The sequence below is a fragment of the Polistes canadensis genome, unplaced genomic scaffold, assembly GCF_001313835.1.
Source record: "Polistes canadensis isolate GaletaPanama2010 unplaced genomic scaffold, ASM131383v1 scaffold_202, whole genome shotgun sequence".
Taxonomy (NCBI): domain Eukaryota; kingdom Metazoa; phylum Arthropoda; class Insecta; order Hymenoptera; family Vespidae; genus Polistes; species Polistes canadensis.
Window position 1 is genome coordinate 182,950 of NW_014569749.1, and position 12,390 is coordinate 195,339.

General features: G+C 40.7%; 1 protein-coding gene across 1 annotated transcript in view; it reads left to right on the forward strand.

Moving 5' to 3' along the window:
• Positions 1–9,425: 9,425 nt before the first annotated feature.
• The window catches only part of LOC106789766 (netrin receptor UNC5C-like), a 70,233-nt gene continuing 67,268 nt past the window's right edge, over positions 9,426–12,390 (forward strand). Inside the window, exon 1 of the mRNA XM_014754242.1 lies at positions 9,426–9,443. The gene's annotated coding sequence lies outside the window, so the exon portion shown is untranslated. The remainder of the gene's footprint in view (positions 9,444–12,390) is intronic.

Sequence of the window (12,390 nt, forward strand, 5' to 3'; positions counted from 1 at the left end):
TTAGTCGATTATCTTAAATTCATATCGATAAAATCGATGCTGAGTCGAACCATTTGGCATTGACTATTTCCACCAGCTTCCGTCTATCCAATAAAATATACATATACGCATTTATAATAAATAAGATGAAGATGTTTTTTTTCTACCGACTTCTCTTGCATCGTCTAGAATGCTGACGGACGAGCTTCTACGAGATAACATTTAACCCCATACGTGGAATCTGAAAAAAAGGCCAACTGTAAGATAAAACTAAAACGCGTTAGATATTTCGCGGAAGAGCGTAACACATTTTTCTTCGACGAAAATAAACCAGTAAAGAAAAGTCTAAGATGTTTCGTGGAAAACGTTTCGCGTCATTAACGCTTTTTAATTTTGGCAAGTATAACGACAAGAGAAGAAGACCAGAGAAGGTGGGGAAGAGGAAAAGGAGTCCTAGGTATGACGTTGTACTTCTCTTCTTCTTCTTCTTCTTCTTCTTCTCGTTCACACGCGATTTCACAGGCATCCACGTTTGCTTGCTTCTTCAACCCTAGGATGAAAAAACTCGAGGCGCGTTGAGAGTACAAAAGCATTTCGAGCTAATAAAATATATTTACGTCGCGTCGTGTCACGCTCACGAGAGCGCCCACACACTAAAATAATTCTTCTGGTACATTGACCTTTCCACGGGCTAGCGGACCCGACCGAATGAACGAACGAACGAACCAACCAACCAACCAACGAACGAACGTACGAACGAGCGCCACATAACGTTCTCCTCGTACCGTTTCATACGTCTCGAATAATGCGAGCAAAACCCGTTTTTGATCCTTTGTTCGCTCTCGAGCATCAATTAGTCTCGTAAAATGTCCTGGCATTTTAAGTAATTCACCATACCTCGATCCGCATTTCTCTTTTATACTAACGCAAATCGATGTTAGTTTCGTCCTCATCGTTCTCGTCGTCCCAACGTTCTCGACATTAATGGCATCTCATCAATTCGTAGTAAATTAGTTTCAGAAATTCCTATTTTATGCGTGTATGTATGTATGTATTTACATACGTTGGTATGCATTGATGTTTAATACCAAACGATTTTGGATCGATCGATGTTCCTTCATAATTATCCACTTACACGATTACCATATAAATATTCGTACAAAATACTTATCTTACTAACGCATCTTAATAACTATTATTAATTTACGAATAATTAATGTATTTTAAATAAATATACCTCGTCTTTAACTATTTTCGTATTATACTTACCCAAGACGAACGATTTCACTTAACTGCTGAAAATCCTTTTGAATGGTAAACAATAATGACGTATATACTCATTCGAAAACTAAATCCATTTGAACGACCTCTTCCAAGTTCATCTACATCAAAACAATGCATATATTCTCGAGACTCGAACTTAGTATATACAACGAAGAAAAACACATACGCGCATTCAACGAAATGTTCTTGAGCCATTTATCACGAGAGAAACCACGAATCGTTACTTTTAATTACGTGCTGGGGTGCTTGTCGCGGGGAGAATCCTCCCGAGGATTCTCTCCTTTCTCTCTCTTTCTCTCTCTCTCTCTCTCCCTTTCCTTTTCCCTTCCTCTCTCTTTTTCTCTTTCGAGATAAGGCGGTTAATAATTACAGGCTAACCCGGTCGGGAAACGACGCCGGTGCAGAGATGCTCGGCGAGATGCCAGGCGTCTCTTTCAACCTTATCTTCTCTCTCTCTCTTACTTTCTCAGTTTCATGCTTCCTAGGATTTATAATCCACTTGGTGGGTGATTACCTGCTTTCGCTCTTTCCACGATCGGAAGATTAGGGAGCAAGTTTTAGCGCCGAAAGTGCAAGACGAAAAGCGAGAGTGAAGAAACTGGCATCCTTCTCTCTCTCTCTCTTTCTCTCTCTGTCGTTCTTTTTAAGGATGTTCTTTATCTCAGGATCTGGTACGTCCCACTTAGAAGGGTAATAAACCGATTGCAGAGTACTCGGTTGTATACGAAAGCCTTAATGGAATAATTACACGGCACCTAATTGTTTTCGATGAATTTCGTCTTTCGAAGGGATGACGACTTCACGATTGCTTTTCTATCTTTTTTCTTCTTTTTCTTGATTTTATTTTCTTTTTTTCTTCTTATTATCAGGATGATACTGCAAGTTCTCTCTACCGTTCTCGTTCGCTGACACAATGCCGATGACGAATGGGCTTTGATTTTGTGGCTGGTAATTAAGCTCTCTCTCTCGTTGATCGCTCCTTTGTCGACGTATCTCGTTTTGATCGAATCACAATAAGAATCTGTCTGATGTCTCGAAACGAAGATTAATGCATTTTCAGATATTATTTATTTCAAAAATATTTCTTATTACACACTTGTATTATTTTATTTTTATTTATTGAAAAATCAAATCGTTATACCTGGATGTTTGTAGAGTAAGTTAAATTTTCTTTTTTTATTGGCTAGAGAAAAGAAAAACAAGATTTTTTATTACACTTTTATTCTTTTTTTTTAATTCTGTATTTGTTAAAAAAATAAAAAGACATAATAATACCAAGTATACGAAGGGAATATACATTTATTCTTATTCTTATTTTCTTTTTATTTATTTATTTTTCATTTTTTTTAAAGACATGACACAGAATAGATGCGTCGAACCGATGACGTCCTCACTTTTCTTATAATACACGTGTCGAAAACTTTTGAGTTGCTATCGCTGAGACAGTGAGAGAAGATCATTCTCGAAGAAATTCCATATTATTTACATATTTATCGAATACTTTCTCTCTCAACGGGCGATACAATGTTTCGGGTATCCAAGAAGGAGCTCGGTATCATTCCGTAGAAATTCCGTGTTATTTGCATATTTATCGGATACTACAACGGCGTACGTAATGTATTCCACGGCAGGCATAAAAATTCTATAGTACGCTTCAGCTTCTTACGTACCTACTTACATACATACACATCCAACCTTCACTTCTAGGGAAATACGTACGCAATGTGAAAAAAAGAGAGAAGAGGAAAAAAATTGTAAGGAAAAACGACGTTACTATGAAATCATATTACGTTCAATCTTTTATCCAAAAAAGAAACTTAACTCGAATCGTGCTTAGATGAATTCCACGGTAAAGAAAACTCTATCGAATTTCTAGATCATCGATATTTTATAAAGATACGTATTAAAATTTTGTGAAATATTTAACCATTTGAAAATCTACAAAATTGTAAAGAAAAAAAAAAATATTCTACAAATAGAATACCTACCTTACGTCGGTTGGTCTTGGTTGTGTGAAAATTGAATTGAAAAATTGATTACACCTGCCTGCAACGATAAAATGTTTCCGTGCATGAAACGCAGCAAGAAAAGTAATTCACAAAAACATGCCCATCCTCTTGTTTTCACTCTCTAATCTTCTATGCACCCTCCTATCTTCTAGATACGCGATAATGGCGGGAAGTTGCACCTGTCTTTCGACGGGACTTAGAAAACGACGCCGACTCGAAGACGAGACGTCGCGACAACGTTGTCTCGCGACAACTTTTCCCTGGAACCCTCTACCCCGCCCTCCAGTCTAATCCCAGCCCTTTTTAAGCTACACCTGCTCCTCTCTTTCTCTTTTTCTCTGTTTCTCCGATACAAAGTGCTTACTAATTTATAACAGCGTACATTGAACGAGCCTTACATCGTATTATACATATGTATCTATACTACTTACATCGAGTACATGTGAATCTGCTGGAAACGTGGAATACACAGCATGCTTACCCCATTAATCGAACTAATCGTCCTGGCTCCGATCGTCCCTTCTACGCTCTTCCTTTTTCGTTTCTTCTTTTTTTTTCGTTTATTAACCCTCTCAATCACTAGGTAGGCAATTTTAGTCAGACATTTAAATATCATTTATATGAGTATCTGTATTTTACACATATTTTTTATTTTATTATTATACGAATGTTTGTCAGTATCATTTATATTCGAAGAGTTCTTATTGTCTATGTTTTAAATCTTAATTTTATATAATATAGTTTAATATAAAATATTATACGATAGTATATATACTTGGTGTTCATTTAAAAAATTTTATCTCGTAATGAAAACACAGCGTTATACTAGATTAGTTAGAAACATTCTTTGAAATGTTTCGTAAATTTATCTCATGTACGACCGAGAGAAACGTGACGAGCTTTTAGATAATTTCGAATACAGTGAAAAGCCACGAAGTCGTCCGTCTGTTCGTCCATCCGTTCGTCCATCCGTTTGTCCATCCGTTCGTTCGTTCGTTCTAGGATATAATAAATTCAAATTTGCATATCTCGAATAACGATGACGTAGACATTACGTGATACTCGCTAATGAAATTAAATATACCATTAAAGTATACTCACTCTACCTATATTTCTCTCTTTCTATTTGGTTCTCTCTTTCTGCGCAAGTATTCGTGATATCAAACGAGCGAAACCGCAAGCATCGAGATCGAGTCAAGTTGAGCAAGCAAGCAAGCGAAGCCAAAGCAAGCATTAGAGGAGCGTAGTTCTATCTACGTTAACCTATCGCTGCTTTGGCAATTAATATTCGAACGTAGAAAATAAAAATAAAGAAAGAGAGATAGATCGAAAGACAAAATAAACATTCTCGTGCGAGACTCGAATTCTTCTAACGGTCGTGATTTATGCACAACAAATCTTCTATCCCATCTCAGCGAAGAGAATCAGCCTGGTAAAGCCAGGCCAAAGGGAAACGTAATGGACCGCACTGGCCCTCGTGGTACCCCGGCCGCAACAAATAACAAATCATAAATACGCATAGCGCTAAGGTTAAAAGTACGCTTAAATCTCGTGAGAATAATGGACTTCCCGTAGGTATTAATAACGCCGCCTGTATCGCCGTTTGTTTCTAAATGGCTTTTTAGATGAAAAAACGAGAGACGGCGAATAGAGAAATACATACACACACACACTCAACACAAGAAAAAAGAGCAAAAGAGAGAGAGAGAGAGAGAGAGAGAGAGAGAGAGAGAGGGGAAAAAGATAAGAAAGTAAAATAAAAAGGAAGGAAAAAAAAAAATCGTAGGACGATTTTACGAGCGGCGACAGTAAGGTTCTAAGCCTTTAACTTTCTATCCTTTTCTACAATATTTCCTCTCCTACGCGTTAGAAGAGAGACTTCGAGATACGCCAAGCATATACATACTTTACTCCATCTTTTCCTCCTCCTCCTCCTCCTCCTCCTCCTCCTCCCTCTCGTTTCTTACCCACGGATTCTCTTTCTTTCTCTTTCTCTTTCTCTTTCTCTATTTCTTCCTTTTTGCTTCACTCCCGCATCGAACGTTATGAACACGTGGCTCGCGTCACTTTAAACAACTTCCTTCTCTTCGGTCGCGAGCTTCCATGCTACGAAAGGGACACGATACGTCTTCTTTTGCGGCTTCTTAATGTTCTATGCGTCTCATAAAGGGCCTAATTGTTTCGAGGGGTTACGAAGATGGTTTGGTAAAAACGGAAGAGAGAGAAGGAGAAAATGGTGACCCTACTACTGACGCAACTAAATTACATCTTACTCTTTTTCTTTGATTCTCCGACATCGTTCTCTTCCTGTTTATTTATTTTTTCTTTCTTTCCTTTTCTTTCCGTTCCTCTATATTAGACGTAGCAAAATAATTTGTAAAATATTTCTAGAGGTTCTCTCTTTGAATACGATGAAAATTGCCTTCTTGAAAATAGAGAGAAATCAAACTCGATACTATGATATTAACTCGTTGGAGAAAAATTTCCATTAAGTTAGAGAATGTAAAAAATAATATAAAAACGAAATTGTTAAAACACTATCCTACGCATTGAAGGAGGATCCTAAAACCAATAAACGACAGGATCGTATTTGAGTTCGACCCACACTCCTTTTGATTCCTCTACAAAACGCCGACTCATTCTATCTTTTTATTTTTCTATCTTTCTCTTTCTCTCTCTCTCTCTCTCTCTCTGTTGCTATTTCTTGCCAATGTTTCTGAAGATCAACATTTTTCGTCAGATCGAAATCGATCAGCCTACTCGGACTGAAGAGAATCGTTCATAGCATAGCACACTCCTCGTGCACTCTTCCGATAGTAATTTATAATCCGTCGACGATCTTTTGAACGTACACATACACATATATGTACACACACACTACATACATAAATACTTATATCTATCTGCATATGTATGTATAAATATATTCGTGTAGCTGGGAAGAGAGAAAGACTCGGCCTCGTATTGTGGAAGATGTGCGGAGGTTGAGGGAGGTATTTCGCGTTTACATGGATCAAGGAAGTGCGATAAGCCGCGACGAGTATCGTTTGGCGCCTTAAGAGAGTTAGCGAGCGCCACGCGAGGATATCCTTTTCTCTCTCTCTCTCTCTCTCACCCCCTCTTTTTAGACCTATATATGTGTATGTACGTTGTAAAGAAGTATCTATATATAATGGCAATGCACGACGGCACCGAGCGTCGTTTCCTGGCGCGTGCGCTCGGCCCGTTGCCGGTTACACTCCGGAACCCGGACAACGGCGTCGAGGTGTGGGATGAATGGGCGCGTTACGCTTCGTAGCCTCCGTGTTCTGGTACCAACACCACCGCCGCCGCCACCACCATTACCACAGTTGGTATAGTGCCACTAGTCAAGCATAAAAAGATAGAGTGAGAGAGAGAGATCAGGTCGATGAAATTGAACTTCTAAAATTCTGCCCCACATTAAAGGGACTGTTATTATTCCTTTGCTATCTGAGAAATAAAAGGGAATAATTTCCGGGGTTGAATAATCCGTAATAATAATTTGGGCAAATAATCGAGCAGTCATATACCTTTACCAATCTACCTATTCGTATAAATGTATACCTCTACCTGTTCCACCTTCGTAGAATCACGAAAATGGTAATCCATGAGGAAAGCGAGACACGAGAATGAACGTTATGCACGACGAGCGTGGCAAGGATCGCGTGATACCACATCGTTAAGCGATCGAAACCCTTCGATTCATCGAATTGACGAGAACCGGTTCGCGGAATACCTATTGGAACAAGCGATCTCGTGTACCTAACACGCGCTCCTCAAGTAGAACCTTCCACGTGCCGTCTCCAGCAATGATCCAGAACCACCGCCGCGGTTAGAAACCGCAAACACGCCTATACACAGACCAGAAGCAAGAAACTTTTTTTCGATGCTTGGTGGAATCGTGCCACGAGAGGAAGAGGAAACTAACAAAGAGAGAGAGAGAGAGAGAGAGAGAGAGAGAGAGAGAGAGAGAGAGAGAGAGAAAGAGAGAGAGTAACCACAAAGCAACCACTGAATATGAGTCAGCCGTCCGTGTCTCGGCTCATAATTACGCTCCAATTGTTGCCTCTCTGAAACTGGTCTGAAGCTGGAAGGACTACTACTCTTCTCGTAACCGTCATCAGACGAGCTTTAATGCGTCTGACCGCCCCCGCGTATTTCCTTTTTTCTCATTCTCCGTTGGACTATCATTCTGCTCGAAAATCGATTTTCTCTCTTTATTCTTCTTCCTCTTCCTCGTCTTCTTCTTCCTCTTCTTTTACTTCTTCTTCTTCGTCTTCTTCTTATTCTTATTCACAACCATCACCATCGTCTCCAGTGACTAGCAGAAATTACTACTTCCCCTCTACCTTCCACCAGTCCAATCCTCGACAATAAGCCGAATAAAGAAAAGTTTCCCTCCTGAGGGGGTTAATCCATTCGTCTCGTGGAAAAACAACAGAAGAGGGTATAAGCAGTCGCTATTTCCATCTCTACCCCTTTCTCTCTCTCTCTCTCTCTCTCTCTCTCTCTCTCTCTCTCTCTCTCTCTCTCTCTCTTTCCTTCTTCTTACTCTAGCAAGCGAAATGAGAGGAATTTAAACCTCGACGAATCTCCGTAAACACCGCGACCCGATCCATCCTCTCCTGGACGTCGAAATGATTGATCAAGCGAATCCAGTTCGCCTCTTTCTCTTCTTCCTCCTCCTATTCCTTCCTTTTTTTCTACTTTTTCTTCTTCTTGCTTTAGGATAAGCCTTAACCCGTTCTTTGCCTGAGGGCGAATCGATCGATCCTTTATCTCGTTGATGGATCGCTGATGGAATCTCGGCATCCTCGGAAATCTCCCTTACGTTTCCTTCTGATCCTCTGTGGCTATTTCGATACATTTATGAAATTCTACTTCGTTTTAGACGACTTGGTATGGGCTTTTCCCTCCTTCTTCTTCCTCTTCTTCTTCTTCTTCTTCTCTTTCAACTTCTCTTTCCTTTCGAGAAGATAGAGACCGAAGGCGGAAGTAATTAGATTCCACCCGATGGAGCGTGATTTTGCGTTTCGTCGACGAATCGAACACGCTATATCGAAAAGTTTTCTCTCTTTTTATTTCTTTCTTTCTCTCTCTCTCTCTCTCTCTCCCTTTCTGCATATCTCCTCATACTATCGTCGATTTTCGACGTTAACAACGGAATACCGAATTAATTTTCTTCGGATGCGGGAACTCTCCTTGCTTCCGTTCAATACATAACCAACTATAACGTTGGTCGCGAGAAAAACGATCGCTTATAGCAGATGTTATGAGTTTCGTAAAATCGAGAAAGTACGTCCCGTCACCGTACGACGACTACTACTACGACAACGACGTACCTTAGATGCATACGTTGTGCAACAACACGAGAACTCGACGGCACCGAAGTCGAGTATATTTTTAATACAGATCAATACGGAAGAAAGAACGTTCATATAAAATATGCAAAGTCCCTGGAACGTTAGATCTCGATCTCCTCGATAATATCGAGCTCGAATGCGTAATAACGTTGTGAAAATATAAGGGAAAATTATATCAGATTTTATTCTACGACTTGAAAATTCGTCTAATCGATGAACGTGGAGATCTCTTGTCTTCTTTCCTTCCTTTTTATTCTTTTTTTTTTATTCTTCTTTTTTCCAATTTTTCTTTTTTTTCTTTTTTTTACCCCACCGGACCCATTTTCAGACGAAAAGAAGAATAGGTTGGACGAACTAGGAACGGAACAATTTCCAACAAAGCCGAGTCGTCCCGCGGCCATTATCCTTCCTATTGTTCTCTCGACGATTCCGCATTCGCGGTACGATAAATCCTCCGCGCGATTGCAGCAGCAACGTTCCTGAAGGATCTCTCGTTACGTTCCACGGAGCGGTAAATAAAATCGGTGAAACGCGCACGAGCGTTAGAAGCTCTCTGTGCGCAAGAAGATTTACGCGATTGGAGGACTACCGACGAGTACTATGTTATACTATACAGTACTCTGCTGTACTATACGCGAGCGACTAGTTTCAGCTCGATCGGTCGTAAGTGCGGGTGCCCGCGATCATGCGATACGCGCAAGATAACACCACTGCTGTTTTCTCTTGGACGACTAAGGATACGCTTCGATGATTCTTCTTCGATACGTGCACGCACTTCTTGCTCCTGGTAAGCCTTAACTCCTCCTCCTCGATTTTGTACCGGGTGAAGCACTTAAAAAGAAACCACCTGAATAATTCGATCGCTATTGCCGATAGAATAAAATGTGTCAGATTAATCTTACTTGCTTTCGAGAGTACCATAATCCCGTGTTATGTACCTGTGACGTATTTACTATGTCACATAGTAATTGAATGATTCATAAACAAACATATCATACAATTAAAAAAAAGTAGGGTTGACCTTAGTATGTCCTCGACGCGTCCACCTGTAAAAAAAATGATTAATATAGAATTATGCTATCATCGAAACCGAGTAAGTTTCGTGTTTAACGCATTATTTTAGCAATGAAATTATTTAAGTGGCTTGTTTTAAATTCCTCACCCGGTATAACTCGTATCCTGTGATCTTAGCTTTGGTATTGTCCATGGTAAGCTGTAGACGACGAGAACTACCGATGTATGGAATAAACTCGACTAAACTATTATTATTATGTACTTACGTACCTATTCCAAATCGTTAAGTTTAATCCTCGGACTTACACTTGAGCAATACTAACTTACGAAGATGCGAAAGATTTTCTTCATGAAACCGCAAAGATCACTAAGAACAAGAAGAAGAAGAAGAAGAAGAAGAAGAAGAAGAAGAAGAAGAAGAAGAAGAAGAAGAAAAGGAGGATTCTGTCGTCCATTTCGAATCGGACGAGTATGCGGATAGCTTTGCGATTTACGATCACGACGATCCATTTTCTCGACTTAACCGCGATCATAAAAGTTGGTAGGTTACTACATAAATACATACATACAAACATATACATATGTATAAGCGTATATATATACATATATATATGCTTGATTGTATGGACCTCCAACGACGCTTATGACCGTTCAAATTATAATTACCACAGGTGCGTCGTTCTTTCGACGCGGTGGGAACGCTCGTCGACCGCAATTCGGTTTATGCGACACCACTTGACTCGAAAACCACAAAGGATTTTTCTCTCGTACGGAATTTTTCTTTAAAAACGAAAATGTGAGAAATGGAAAAGGGGGCGTTGACGAATTTTCTGACAATCCGTCCGAACTCACTTCGTTACGGAATTCTCATGGTCGTGTATTCGTGAACGGTTTCAGTTTGGAAGACAGGCCCTCCATTCTCTTCTCTGTCTCTCTCTCTCTCTCTCTCTCTCTCTCTCTCTCTCTCTCGCTTTATCTTATCCTCTTTAGCTCTTTCTCATTTCAACGTCCAAGAAAGCTCCCAGAGTGGGCGAGAATTACAGGCATTGTGCTTGCTGGCCGTTGCGGTAATGCGGTTCGCTGATTTATCGCGGAGGTGAGCCACGAGGAGGTGTAGCTAATTGTTCTTGCATGCAGATCCTCGGTGAGGTGCGCCCCAGCTTGTTCCTTCTCCCTTTCTCTCTCCCCCTCTCTCCCCCTCTCTCCCTCTCTCTCTGTCTCTCTCGTTGCGACGCTTCGAAATTAATTGTACGATTCTCTCTTCTCTCATTTCTCGTTTCTTTCTTAAACTTCTTCCTCCTCGTACATTTCCTCCACGTCCACATCATTTTCTTTCCTCGTTTCATCGCATTTTATTCTGGCACCAAGAAACACACCACCTTCTTTTCAAGCAGAGACACACGCACGCACGACGTTGTCTCACATTCCAACAAACGTTGTCCGACGACGCCACGGAATGACCTTTTTCCACAATCCTGACAGTTCAACTTTTTTTCTCTTTTATTTTCCTGTTCCATCCATCCACCCATCCATCCACCCATCCATCCATCCATCCGTGAGGAACGTCGAAGAAGAAGAAGAAGAAGAGTGACGCGCGTGAAACAACCGTTGCGTTGGATGGATGGACGAAGATTGCTTGTGTGTCTTTGATCGTTCACGTTTTCGTTTCGGTGAGAGAACGCCTTCTCTTCTATTTCTTTTTCTTCCTTTTACTTATTCTACTTGTTCGTTAAATATCTATCTATGTTGGGGTCCAGAAGAGTTGATGCAGCTTCCGTGCACCGTTAACAAGCGACGGACCGTACGATTTTCGCCCACGCTCGAGATAATAATGATCTCCTTGCCATACCGTTATCCAAAGATAACTCCTATTTACTGTCTACTTCGTGGAAAATTTTCAGATATGCATACCTCCGTCAAACACACCCTCTACTCCTTTGGGTAGGTCGGTAAGAGAGTTTAAACGTGAATAGGAATGTTCTCTAAAATTTGTCGGCCGGTGGGAAGCAAACTGGTATGAAGTGGAGTGAAGTGAAGTGGATTCGAGTGAATTTTAGCGGGCGCGAAATGGAAACTATTTCAAATTCCGTAACGTTTAAAATAATCCTTGGTAGTCGCATAGAAGTTACGGAGGAGGAGGAGGAGGAGGAAGAAGAGGGTTGAGATGGATCCTTCCTATGGGACAATATAATTTCGCGTCTAGTATTTGAATTTAAAAGAAAAAGAAGAGAAAAACAAAGGGTGAGAGAGAGAGAGAGAGAGAGAGAGTTAATATATCGTCAGTCTTTCAAAATCGTTGCAGCGTCCCATCCGAGTGAAAAATAGAGAAAGAGAGAGATAGAGAGAGAGAGAGAGAGAGAGAGAGAGAGAGAGAGAGTGAGGAAAGACGAGGAAGGTGTTTCACGTCCATGGCGAGTTGGAAATAGAAGCTTGGAATCTAAGAAAGAGAGAAAGAGAAAGAGAGAAAGAGAGAAGAAACGACGTCGTCGTCGAGCTATCCAGCGACCCATATTAATGACGTGCCACGCACAAGGAGACGTTTGAAAGTAGTGGAAGGGCGTTATGCGCGTTCCGCGATATGAGAGAGAATCTCTCTCGTCGCGAGGAGGTGCTAGAGAAAGAAGGGTTTTGTAGCGCAATGAACGACATCCGAGTCCGGTCTGTCCGTCTCATCGTCTATTCCTCTTCATCTTCGTCTTCGTCTTCGTCTTCGTCTTCGT